Below are 13647 nucleotides of genomic sequence, written 5' to 3'. Positions count from 1 at the left end.
TTCTGGAGATCAAGTATCAAGGTTACAAGTGCAATGACATTTTATTCCGTTTTCTGTTGCTGTGCCAAGGTGCTGGAGGCTAGCTACTTTATAAAGAAAAGAGGGTTATTTAGCTTAAAGTGTTAAAGGATGAATTTTCGAGAATGAACGGCCTGGTTCATTCGGGCTTTGACAAGCCTGGATTTCTCATCTCTGTTCACAGCACAAGTAAGTTAATGATCACATGAAGCAGAGTTTCACTCTGTGGCATAATCTTGCTTCATAACAATTGGGTCTTGGGAGACCTCACTCTCGGAGTGTTGATCTCCTCTGAGAACAATGACCCTTTGGTTTACTTACCACTCAGTGGATCCTACCTTTTAAAGGCGTTACCACCTCCTTGGCCTTGTCCCTGGGGGAACCAACCTGCCAACACCTGCAGCTTTAGCTTGGGTGTTGGCATTATTCTGAAATCATAGCATACGTTCAATGACTCTGCATATAATGAAATACTTTTTAAAAGCAAACTAAAATTAAGGGTAATTTCAAATGCTTAATACAGATTGATTTCTTAGTTGAAAAGTACTTTTTATTGTTTTGTACAGCTGTTGTGCCCGTATGTATTTTTTTGTGTACCATATGTGTATCTGGTTGCCCATTGAAGTCAGAAGATGACATCAATTCTTCTAGAACTGGAGTTACAGATGTGCATGCTGAAAACCAAACTCGAGCAGCAAGTACTCTTAACTGCTATTCCATCTCTCCAGCCCCTAGGAATTTTAGTGAGATAATTGATTCACATGGTACTCACCGTATTGATAGTATCCAGCCTGACACTTCATCCAGTTTCAAAACTGTGGTCAAATATTACAACCAAAATATTGGCCTTATCATAGTCTACTAATCTTATTCAAATTTCCTGAATTTTACTGGCATTGATATACTTGCATTTTGTCAATTTTTACCAGCTTACCTAGGTTTATTAATCACTCAAAGTAAGATATAGAGTAATTTCATCATCTCAAAATCCCCTATGCCATTACCTTTCCCTAATTAAGTCTTTATTTTTAAAGCTTAGTATTATAAATGTGCTTCATGTATAAGGTTCTATATGAATATGATTATATATTTGTGATTGTATATATATAATTATATATGAATATGATCTTATATGTATGTTTATGAACATGATTGCATATGTATGATTATATATGTATATGATTGCATAGGAATATGGTTGCATAAGTATATGATTGCATAAATATATGATTGTATATGTATATTATTGCATGATACATAAGTTTTGTGTTGGGTATTTATTACTCATCATCCTTTTCTTTCTGAGGACCAGGGTTTGAGTAGGATCTCCACTGTGTAGTCCTGGCGATCTATAACTACTATGCAGACCAGCTTGGCCTGGAACTTGAAGTAATTCCTCTACCCCTGCCTCCCGAATGCAGCAATTCCAGGTCTGTAATACTCTGCCCAGCACCCAACACGATTCTCTGCAGCCATCCAAGTCGCTATAGTTGATGAACAGTTCACATCTTTCATTTCAGAGACATAGTCTGTTTTTGGAAATCCCTCGGTTGTTTAGCCATTTGCCAGTAGGATATCTATACTCACTTCAGCCTGAGATATCAGTAGTAAAGACACTGCTTGCATTCACAACCCGTTGTTCACGGAAACGGAAATTGCCATTTCTCTGGTGATGCCTGCCTGCCTGACTTCGAACAGGTGGGGATCTCAGACTAACTCCCTGTCAGAACCGCATGACACCAGACTGGCTGTCATTTCACATTCATTCCCCTTCCCAGCCCACCCAAGGCTCACGGTCCCAGGCAGGGTTGTTCTAGTCTCTGCCTCACTCCCTGCCCTGGGACCCCATCTGGGCACGTGTGGTGCTGGGCTGGTGGCTGTCTCGGGCTCAAGTTTTCATGCAGTGTTAGGCTACTAATCTTTCAGATGTTCACAGGTCAGAACACTGAGCATAGACATAGCCTCTCTCTTCTCTGTCACTACTGATGCTCATGTGACACATCAGTCACACCTGCCATGTCTCTAGGTGCAGGAATATATTAATTGTATATACATTAATATATATTAATTAAATTTATTCTTAGACTAACATATATATACACATACATACATATGTACATATACAGACATATTCATACACATACATACATATGTAATCCATACACACACATATTATATGTGTGTGTGTGTGTATATATATATATATATGGCATTGTTCTTACTATCACTTCCACACTCCCTTATCTCTTTTTACCCACTTCAAAATGCCTGTAAATCCCTTTCCTGGTACAGGTATTAATTTGTGACCATTGAGCTTAATCAATGCCATCTGTGTGACTGGATTTTAAACTATTACTGAAGCTTGGGGGGGAATTCCCTCTCTTTTCATTTTAACTTAAAAAAAATGACAAAAACACTATTCCATTTTCTATCTTATGTAAGCACCCTGTGTTTGAAGGATTCTGTAAATTCCCAAGCCTAAGTTAACTCGCCGTCTCCAGTTCCTAAAGGCAGAGCGAATGTGGACTTTGGCTTCTACTTTATTCTGCTTTGTTCTAGTAGCAATCGGTGCACACAGTCGTGATCGTGACTGCTTGCCTCTGCTTCTACTACTCTGGATCCGCAGGGGGTAAAAAACCAAAGTTGCTGTTACTCCCTTTGCCTCTGCGTTTCTGTTTGGGTGTCTGGTGCATTTGCATGAATTTGGGTATTTCTTGGTTCTGCCCGGAGATGTGCACCGTTGGTTTATAGAAGGCAATATACTGGATGTGGTCACACACCCAGCCTCATCTAGTCTGTACAACCCTCCTGCAGAATGAGTAGCCATTTCTTTGCTTTGCTAAGAAAGAAGCAGAGAGTAACAGCTGGAATAACTGAGAGTTCTGATCTCAGTAAGCAGCGTAGGATGTTCAGTTGCGGCTCTTCCGGCTGTGCGTGATATTACCCAGTGAGAGGAAATGAGCCGTCGCTACCCCCAGCGCCATGTTCCCTGTTCCTTGCTGTCTGTCACCAAGACGAGATTATGTCACATAGTGTTGCATTCTTTTTAAGCCTAAAGTTTACATGTGAAAGCTTAGCATTAATTCTTTCATGTGAAGCTTCTGATAAAAAGACTAGATAAAAGACACCGGTAGGAGACTGGAGTCACTTAGAAGAAATAAGTCACATTAATTTATAAATTGAGTGCAAAAAAAAAAAAAACCTCTCCCATCATCAAAGTTTACAATATGACATAAATAAAAGATGCCCTCTAAATCACTGTAACTCTAAACATCAATGAATCATCTCATACTACGATAGAATCCATTCTTGCATCCAACCGGCAGCTCATGATTCTGGCCCATGGCCACTTCATAATAAATACGTGATGACCACGACAAGAGCTTCATCTTGTTCCATTCTGTCCTAAGTACATCTATTTAACGCCATTTCTTCTTTCTCACCTTACAACTAATGTCTTAAAAATCTGATTGAATCTATCTCACAGTGCTAGTGTAGATTTAGATATATAAAGAGATCAAAATGAAGTAAAGGCATAAATGCGGACAAAGTTACGACAGGGTAGTAATGAAGGCTCGGATGGTAAGTTCTCTCCTGTCTTCTTTCTTGTGGCCATCAGGAACTCTCAGAAGGTCAAGAGGTGAGGAGAAATGTTTTGTGACTACTCACGTGAGATAGCATGGCAGAAAGGTCTGTCAAGGTTTCAACACACTTAACGTTGTTGTGCATGTCTTGCCTCCTTTAACACCCATTTGTGGGTGTATGGTTAAGCTTTAGAATATAGTTAGGAATTACGCGAGTCTAAGTGTAGCTCTCACATCTTGTCAAAGAAGTGTCTCTTTATAACAAATGTAGGGCATTACAAACAACGACAGATCAAAATGCAGGTATCAATAGAGCGTGGGAACCCAGACCCAATAGCACACATCTGCAGTGCTGAGGCTATGGGAATATTGTGGAAGAGAGAGTGGGAAGTTGTAGAGACAAAAGACCAGACATTTGCTGTTCGATTGTCTCTAAGAAATGACAGAGAAGCTACACGTTCCTGATATCTCTATAACACTGTTACCCAAATAAGATCTAAATAACGATGTCAGCAGGCATGCTAACACGGAAAAGGAAACTCTCACAGGGTCCATCCCCGACAAAACATTCCAGACAACTAATGACTGCTGAGAGAGGGGCAATTAGACTTTTCTAGGGATGCACTTTCTATTTGGTTATTCAATACAGAGCAGTTGCCCTGAAATCATATACATACTGTGCAAGCCTCACTGTAAGTATTCAGCAGGCTTTATTTATATATTTATGTACATATATGTAATCACAATAATTTTAAAAAGAAAGAGGCAATTAATTTGATAGGAATTGGGGATTAAGGTTGAGGAAGAGAGAAAGGGTGGAAGTGATGTAATAATGTTTTAATAAAAAATTATTTCTAACGATGAATGGGTCAATACACTCTTTTATTCATAGTTGGCGGTGCCCAAGGTAATTTCTCTCATATCTTGTACAACCATTGGCTCGGAGAATAAGCTTCTTCCCTACCATAGATATACAAGCTCTAATTAGCTAAGACTGACAGTGCCTTGATTGATTGGTTGAGCCTCAAACATGTGATTCAGTTCTAACCAATGAAATATAACAGGAAACATGCCTGAGATAAAGTTTTCTTTATTGATAAATAGATATTCATATTTTTCCTTTGAAGACTTTATACTGACTACCTGTGGGCTCTTGGCTTTGCGCTAGGCAAACAGTGAACATGCAGCATCCCTTAGGGAAGAACTTCAAATGATGAGAGTGACAGAGGAAGATGTGGGCAGAAATCTTGATCTTGGGTGATGTTACAGAGCTACTGGGCTAACCTCTCTGCAAACATGTTTTCCTCATCATTAAAGCCCATCCAACTGGATAGTTTAGTTCTTATCATCTGAATGTCTCAACAGAAAGAGTAGTTAATTCTTCCATGTATGTTGGGGACACACTGCTTGAAACACGTAAAGTTTGGATTTGTGTTTAAAAATAATTCAAGGTGAGAGGCGAGGGGAAATAGAGCGAATTCACTACTGGCAGAAGCTAGCCGTGCCTAGACAATGGCATTGCAGTAAGACATTTTGTTTTGTGGTAAGCTGGAAATATGGGGCCTGAGGAGCCATAGAAGACCTTAAATTTATAATTGTCATTATTAATGCTTTTATTGTTACTTTGGTATGTTACTGTAGAGTTTAGGCTTTGTTCTACTGGCAAATGGAGTCAGAGGAGTCTTAATGGTGAGCACTTAAGAAGGTTATACATTCTAGCCATCCATATTTACTGGGAAGACCAACATATGATGAAGAAACTGATAGCATAAAGGCTGAGTTAGGAGAGATCAAGACCACATTTCTGCTTTGCTGTATTTACAGTGGTAAAAATTTCTTCATATAGATTTAAGGGGAAAAGTTGGCATTCATCATTGACTAAGGTAGGCCCTGCCAGTATTAGGAACAATCTGCCCACCCCGTTCTTACTCTTTGTACCAATGGCTCTCTTTCTGTCTGGGTTGGCTTTATCTACATCCAGCTCCCTGACTGCTAAATTTCCATCATTTTCAGAAAATTGTTCCAGGAAAGGAAGAAAACACGTATTTTCCTACAGCTCCCAACAAAACCCTGGGATGAATTTTGTTGGCTTGATTACAGTCTGCGTCTCCACTTTCAAACCCGTTACCGTGACCAGAGAAAGAGAGCATTCTAATTGATCCAGCCGAGTCACAAACCTACACCTGGACACAGGAGGACGGCTCACTGGATGACTTAGACCGAGAAAAGGAGGGGCTTTGCTACCTAGAATAGACCCGATTAGCAACTAACGCCCTGTGAAGAGATTCAAGGTTGGGCTTGCTACCAGGGAATGGATAGCAGACCGATTTGTAACTTGAAGGGTGATAATGTATTGTTAATTTTATAGATAATGAAACAGAGGGTTAATAAGAAAAAGCATTTTGCCTGTTGCCTTCTCTGTTGTACATGTCTGATCCGTAGTCCACACATGGTCCCAAACCTAGGCTACAATGCCCCACAGCGAACTCAAAGGAGTGAGACGGAAACGAACTTTCTAGAATGTTCCCTTCGGCTGCCTGGATTCAGACAGAGATACATTGGTTGGAGTTTTCTCCTCACTGTGACAAGACATCTGACATCATGTCACTGATTGATGCTCTTCCACACACCGAACCTCCTAGATCTGTTAGTTTGTTCCTTCATCTTCTCCTTAAAAAAAAAAAAAAAACTTAATCTTTTTTTTTTACACACCAGATTTTATTCCCCTCCTGATCCACCCTCCAACTGTTCCCCATCCCATACCTCCTCCCTACCCCTCTTTTTCACTAGGATGTCCTACCCCCACCCCCCACCCCCCATCCCCCCCACCCCACCCCACCCCACCCAAACCTTTCTACTGCTCTCCCTGGGGCCTCCAGTATCTTGAGGGTTAGGTGCATCTTCTCTGACTGAACCCAGACCCAGGAGTCCTCTGCTGTATATGTGTCGAGGGCCTCATATCAGCTGGTGTGTGCTGCCTGGTTGGTGGCCCAGTGTCTGAGAGACCTCAGGGGTCCAGGTTAGTTGAGACTGCTGGTCCTCCTACAGGGTTGCCCTTCTCCTCAGCTTCCTCCAGCTTTTCCCTAATTCAACCACAGGGCTCAGCAGCTTCTGTCCATTGGTTGTGTGTGAACATCTGCATTTGACTTAACTGCTTGTTCCAGTCATGATATGTGAGCTCTCCATAGCCTCAGTAATAGTGTCAGGCCTTGGGGCCTCCCCTTGAGCTGGATCCCACTTTGGGCCTGCCGCTGGACCTTCGTTTCCTCAGGATCTTCTCCATTTTTGTCCCTGCAGTTCTTTCAGACAGGAACAATTATGGGTCAGCGTTTTGACTGTGGGATGGCAACCCCATCCCTCACTTGATGCCCTGGGTTCTGCTGAAATTGGGCTCTACAAGTTCCCTCTCCCCACTGTAGGGCATTTCCTCTCAGGTCCCTCTCTCTGAGTGCTGAGAGTCTCTCACCTCCCAGGTCTCAGGTACATTCTGGAGGGTCCCCTCAACCTCCTACCTCCCAAGGTTGCCTGTTTCCATTCTTTCTGCTGGCCCTCAGGGATTTGTCCTGTTCCCAAGACTCAATACCTGATCATGTTCCCCTCTTCCCCTTCCTATCCTCCCTTCCCCACACTTGTGATTGCTTTTTTCTCCCTCCTGGGTGGGACTGAAGTGTCCTTACTTGGGTCCTTTGGCTTATTAACCTTTTTGAGTTCTGTAGACTGTATTGTGGGTATTCTGTATTCTTTTGGCTAATATCCACTATTAGTGAGTACAGACCATGCATGTCCTTTTGGGTCTGAGTTACCTCACCCAAGATGATATTTTCTAGTCCCATTCATTTGCCCGCAAAACTCAGGATGCCCTCATTCTTAATAGCTGAGTAGTATTCGACTGTGTAAATGAACCACATTTTCTGTATCCATTCTTCTGTCATGGGACGTCTGGGTTGTTTCCAGCTTCTGGCTTTCACAAACAAGGTCAGTATGAACATGGTGGAACGTGTGCCTCCATGACCTGGTGGGTCATCTTTTGGTTATATTCCCAAGAGTGGTATAGCTGGGTCTTCAGGTAGATCTATTTCCAATTTTGCGAGGAACCTCTAGATTGATTTCCAGAGTGGCTCAGGTCTCACTGTGTATCTTTGACTGGCCTGGAACTCACTATGTAGACCAGGCCACCCTTGAGCCCCTGTCTGCCAGTCTGATCCACCTGCCTCTGCCTTAAGTGCTGGGACTAAAGAATTGCCAAAAAGTCCTTCCTGATTGGATTTAGGTCCTGATCACGTGGGAAACCCATATCTGAAATCATTATTGGGCCAAGAATCCCACAGTCAGATTAAGAACCTTAGGGAAAGAGTTACTGTTATCATTCTGTTAAGTGGATATAGTATTGAGTCAACCCCTAGTGACCTGAGATTCTACCCAATGATATGATGGGCCAAGATTAAAGCATCTCTCAACTCTCATCAGAGAAGCTTCTGCTTGCAGTAGATAAGGATCAACACAGGTTCCCACAACTGACCAAGAAAAGAAGAGACTATATAATGTTCAGCCTTAAATGTGTATATATTGCATTACATAAATATTAAATTAATGGCCCTAGTTACCCATTTGTGGTGCATCACCATGCCCAGCTCCATCTTCCCGCCTCGTCACTTAACCTCTGTTTTCTCGGGGCTGGAGACATAGGCAGTTAAGAGTGCACGCTACTCATTGATAAGTGGATATTAACTCAAATGCTCGAATTACCTTAGATGTACAGAACACATGAAACTCAAGAAGGATGACCAAAATGCGAATGCTTCACTCCTTCTTTAAAAGGGGAACAAGAATACCCTTGGGAGGGAATAGAGAGGCAAAGTTTAGAACAGAGGCAGAAGGAACACCCATTTAGAGCCTGCCCCACATGTGGCCCATACATATACAGCCACCAAACTAGATAAGATGGATGAAGCAAAGAAGTGCAGGCCGACAGGAACTGGATGTAGATCTCTCCCGAGAGACACAGCCAGAATATGGCAAATACATAGGTGAATGTCATCATTAAACCACTAAACTGAGAACGGGACCCCCGTTGAAGGAATCAGAGAAAGGACTGAAAGAGCTTGAAGGTGCTCAAGACCCCATATGAACAACAATGCCAAGCAACCAGAGCTTCCAGGGACTAAGCCACTACCCAAAGACTATACATGGACTGACCCTGGGCTCCAACCTCATAGGTAGCAATGAATAGCCTAGTAAGGGCACCAGTGGAAGGGGAAGCCGTTGGTCCTGCCAAGACTGAACCCCCAGTGAACGTGATTGTTGGGGGGAGGGCGGTAATGGGGGGAGGATGGGGAGGGGAATACCCATAGAGAAGGGGAGGGGGAGAGGTTAGGGGGTTGTTGGCCTGGAAACCGGGAAAGGGAATAACAATCGAAATGTAAATAAGAAATATCCAATTTAATAAAGATGAAAAAAAAAGAAAAAAAAAAGTTACAGAAGAGCAAAAAAAAAAAAAAAAAAAGGTGCATGCTAATCTTTCAAAGGACCTGAGTTTGGTTCCCAACACCCACAGTAGCTCACAACTCCCTGCACCTCCCCCTTCAGGGGGAGCCATCGTTTCCTGGCTTCCAAGGGCATCTCGTGTTATGTGCGAAACCACACAGACATAAACAACTAAATCTTAAAAACTTATTCTAGAATTTTCGTGCTTTATTGATGAGGAAACCCATAACTACATCCTCATTATCCACTCCAGCCTCAACCTGGACAAGTTCTACTCCCACAGAAGACCAAGGGTGTGGCCTGCTGACTCCCTGAACCTGCGCTCGCTTCTCTAGTGAAGCCCCAGTCCCCCTGCTAGGCTCCTGGTTTCCCAAGATGCTCAGGCTTCCTTGAGAACTCAGAAGCTTCTCCTCTTCACACTCCAAGCAAGGTGCTTGTATCCCTTGGTCCCTTACCTTTTATTCTCCATGATTCCCGGAAAAGCATTTCGTGGCGCTCTAACAGCCAGCCATCCTAACACTGCTTCTGAGCTATGAACACAGTGGGGAAAAGGAAGACTGCAGGCAGTTACTCACGACCGAAGTTCAGTCCTTCATAACGGGTTAATTCAATTGAATCTCGGCACTGAGATTGCCCACTCTTTTAGTGGAGACCAGGGATCAGATAAGATGAACTCGTCTGACACCGGGGTTTATAGAGCAATCGAGTGGTCAGTCACAAGGCGAACCCCATGTCAGCAAGGAAAGACTAAGACTTAATATATTCAGTTTCAAGTTAGGAAGAGAGTTTAGAAATCCACAAACGAACAAAACACTAAACAGCTTCCAAAAAATGTCCCTGGGGGGGGGGGGAAGAAACGATTAAAGTGAAACAATTATTTCAACATCCTGCTAGAAAAATTCACTTCTGCAAGATTCGTATTGATTAAATAAGATGTTTCCATAGTTAGTCCCTAATATTCCCAACCTTAGATATATTACATCTACAAACTTATATTATCTTAATGTATAGAATGGTCAGATGGATAAAAGCTCTTTATATGTACACATCAGTACACACACACACACACACACACACACACACACACACACACACAAATTGTACTTAAAAACCTTTCTGCTGTCTCTTCGAAAACAGAACTCCAGTACAGATTTTTAAAACTATGAGTGTGATTCTCTAAAATAGGAAAGCATTTAGATATTTTCTTATCCCTTTGATGATGTAAACGTTCAACATTGTCTCAGCGTTATACTTTCATAAGACAAAAACTTATATGACTCCAGAATCAGGAAACAGGCAAACGTATGAGGGTGAAATTTGCTGTTTTGTCTTTGGCTGGCTCTCTACCCCTTCCCCTGCAGCTCACTGCGCTCCAGCTCTCTAGCGCCCCCTGTCTACCTCCGCCGAGGTAGTGTGGCTTTCTTAGTGCCTATGCTGTCACACCTTTATGCTTTCCCCCTTTTTGCCCTGAAGACATTGCATAGCTTGTAAATTATATTTATCTAGTATCAGCAGAAAGTGATTTTCTTCATTTGTCATAATCCTATTTGACTCCAACTTACCTTTTTATTATTACATTTATTTATCCCAGTATCAAGCCCCATCTCCTTAGGAATGAAAGAATTTCAGAAGCTTAACTTTTCAAAACAGTCTCTGCAAGCCTCATTGCATATTTCCATTCTTTCATTAATTCCTTAATTAATCTTATTTAAATTTGTATAATTGTAGAGCGATACCTTAGATATGGAATCTTATAGATAGGATCATTTCACTTTTATGTATTACTTCAATAGTTTTTTTTTTTTGAGCAAACATTACATTCCATACTCTTCCTGTGCCCTTATATTGACTTTCCCGATTGTCATACTATTGAAATTGCTTGACAGTTTGTATGCAAGCAGCGAGAATGCATATTTGTATATGTTTGCCTTTTAGTTACTTCCATGGAGTAAAAGATATAAACTTTATGCATCTTAAAAGGACTAAAACTTGACATATTTATATGGCGTATAATCCAGTCACTGAACCTGGTTTTCTCAACTCCAGCAATTTTCATCTTCTCATGTACACGGTACAAAAACAAAACAAAACAAAACAAAACAAAAACAAAAACAAAACAAAAAAACAACCCAAAAAACAGTATGAGTCCATAAAATAATTGTAGCAAATAAATAAGAACGTTAGTTACTCCAATAAAGTGAAAGGATTTGTAGCCTGTTTTCCCAAGACAGGATGATAGCTGAGTCAGGTAAGCAGAGCTGAGGCTGCCTCCTTCTTCCTCTCCAGGTCTGTCCAGGAAGCAAGCATGGAGACCACAGTCAATGCTAACAAGCTAGCACTTCCGTTTCACCAGAGGAAGGGAAGCCGAATGGCACATTCACCGACAGATTGCAAAAACCAGCGGAACACCAGTTCCGTTAATAAAGATATTGAAGAGTGATAGGGAAATCTTCAGAGGTACTATAAAACCCAACTAGAAAATGATTATTGGTCACTGTGCTGCTCTCAAACCAAAGTCTGAAGGAAAGAACCAAGTCCCCATGATTGGGGCTTCGGTAGGGCTAAGAAACGTAAGCAGTGCGGTCTTACACAGCAGTGAAGGGCTGCTAATGGCTTGTGTGAAGTCAGATCGACATTTTGTGAAGACGATGAGGTGGAGTAGGAGGAGAGCAACAGATAATGTGTGCACTGGGACAGGATGATTTTCCACAAAGAAAAACAACAGGAGAGATGACTGGAACGGAGTTCTAGCCTCAGGGATGGAGAACATCAGGCAGGTCACAGAGATGTTGGGCAAGTTAGAGCATCGCACTTGAAGGAGGACTGGAAACCTGGAGGCAGGGGGTAGGGAAGCTCTGGAGCTGTGTCTAGAACGATGCCTTGACACTTCTCTGGAAAACTAAGCATCATTCCCAGAGATAGGGCAGCAAGAGAACGTGCTCGGGAAGAGAGGTGATGGACAATCTTGGACACTAGTAACGAAGAATACCCACGTGGAAATGGCTCAGAACTGTGCGTGAGAATCGGGTGCTCAGGAGGAGAGATTTAGCCGCGTTATAAATATGCAAAGGAATTTGAAACCTAACTTTTAAGGCATAAGCGATGAACCTTGTCCCTCACACATGGGTTTCTGCCTTTGAATTCCTTTGTTAAACTGCACAGAAAGAACTTCACAATTCTAGCTTCTGTCCCTGGAATACTGACTATATTTGATCTACAAACTGTCTAATATATATGATGACGTGACGTGTATAAAAATGTGTGGGACAAGTGGAACTTGACCTCTAAGGCTAAATTTAACTGAGGCTTAATGGTCCTTTAAATGAGCAATAGGGCTCTGTAGAGTGTGGATAGTTTGTGTCTTAAGGAAATGTCATTTTTAAGTGAATTTGAACCTCTCAAAAACTTTTATTTTAGATTAGAAAAAGCTATGAGAGGCTAGAACCAATGTAAATGTGTTCCCACAAAAGGATTTGATTTAAATTAATAAGATCATTTAATGTTTTCTAAGCGCATATGCTGCCAATGTGTTAAATCTTTGCCTGTTAACTTATTAAACTATTGTTTTATGAATCTTCTGCAGCACTGTATACAAATTGAACGTTTTGCCAATATCAATCCCCTACTGGTAGTTCTAACAAAGAGTTCTCATTCTGGGACAGGTCTTTTTCCTCCGGGAAGTAAATAGAGTCGGTGATTTACTGATAAGCCCACCTAGTATATGCATCAACTCTGGCCCATATATCAATGTCACGGGCAACAGCTTGCTTTCCTAACTGATTGTGCGGTGTCTTCTCAGAGACTATTTTGTTTAGTAATCAGATCAAAGTGCCAACACGCATCCTGCTTAGCATCTTATGAATTGTTTTCATCTCTTATAGCACAATTAGTTCAGAGACGCTTTCATGGAATGCTCTCCCGTGCTGAAATTTTACCCCGCCATATTGATCTACTTGTACCAAAAAATGCCAGTACTGCGCGGGTCACTTGTGCACACTTGAACACAGATTATTTGCTACACGTAGCATTTAAAATTGAAATGTTCTTGCTGCCAGTTAGAAGAATTCTTACTGTCACAGCTCTTCCTAACTTACAGGTTTTTAAGCTGATGTCCATTCTCTGGACAGTTTGGGAGACCAGGTGACATTTCTGTTTTCTGTTTATAAGTGGCACTAAACGGTCATTCAACACCCTTGAAAATGGGTAGTAAAACCAATGAGCGATAGCTTGGTGAAAATTTACATGGGGGCGAATAGAAAACTCCAAAGGGAAAGGGGCTCCTTTGATGATGAGTGACAGCTAACGACAGAGCTTCCCATCTTGATTTTTAAAAAGGAGGCTTTCCTGAGTTCAGTGTCACCTCTTTGTGAGTTGATCCAGAGAAGGACTTTGGAAGACAATCGGAAGGACACAGGATTTTTTTTTTTTTAATAAAACATTAAGAACAGAGAAAAGTATTTTTTTTAAATGAGACTTTAAAAGGGAGCTATTGATTTTCCCTCCTGCCTTTTCAAGGCAGGCATTTTGGCAGCCCCCCTCGCAGACCGTGCCTCTGTAGAAA

The 13647-nt window shown here is 41.7% G+C and overlaps 1 non-coding gene across 1 annotated transcript; it reads right to left on the bottom strand.

The window, feature by feature from the left end:
• Window positions 1-1920: 1920 nt before the first annotated feature.
• Window positions 1921-2051, bottom strand: LOC116914120. Its single transcript, XR_004389684.1, has one exon. It is a non-coding gene; the product is annotated as a small nucleolar RNA SNORA17 (small nucleolar RNA).
• Window positions 2052-13647: the final 11596 nt, after the last annotated feature.

This window comes from Rattus rattus, chromosome 12, assembly GCF_011064425.1.
Source record: "Rattus rattus isolate New Zealand chromosome 12, Rrattus_CSIRO_v1, whole genome shotgun sequence".
Lineage (NCBI taxonomy): Eukaryota > Metazoa > Chordata > Mammalia > Rodentia > Muridae > Rattus > Rattus rattus.
Note: the sequence above shows the minus strand (reverse complement) of the source record. Positions and strands in the feature narration are given on the sequence as shown.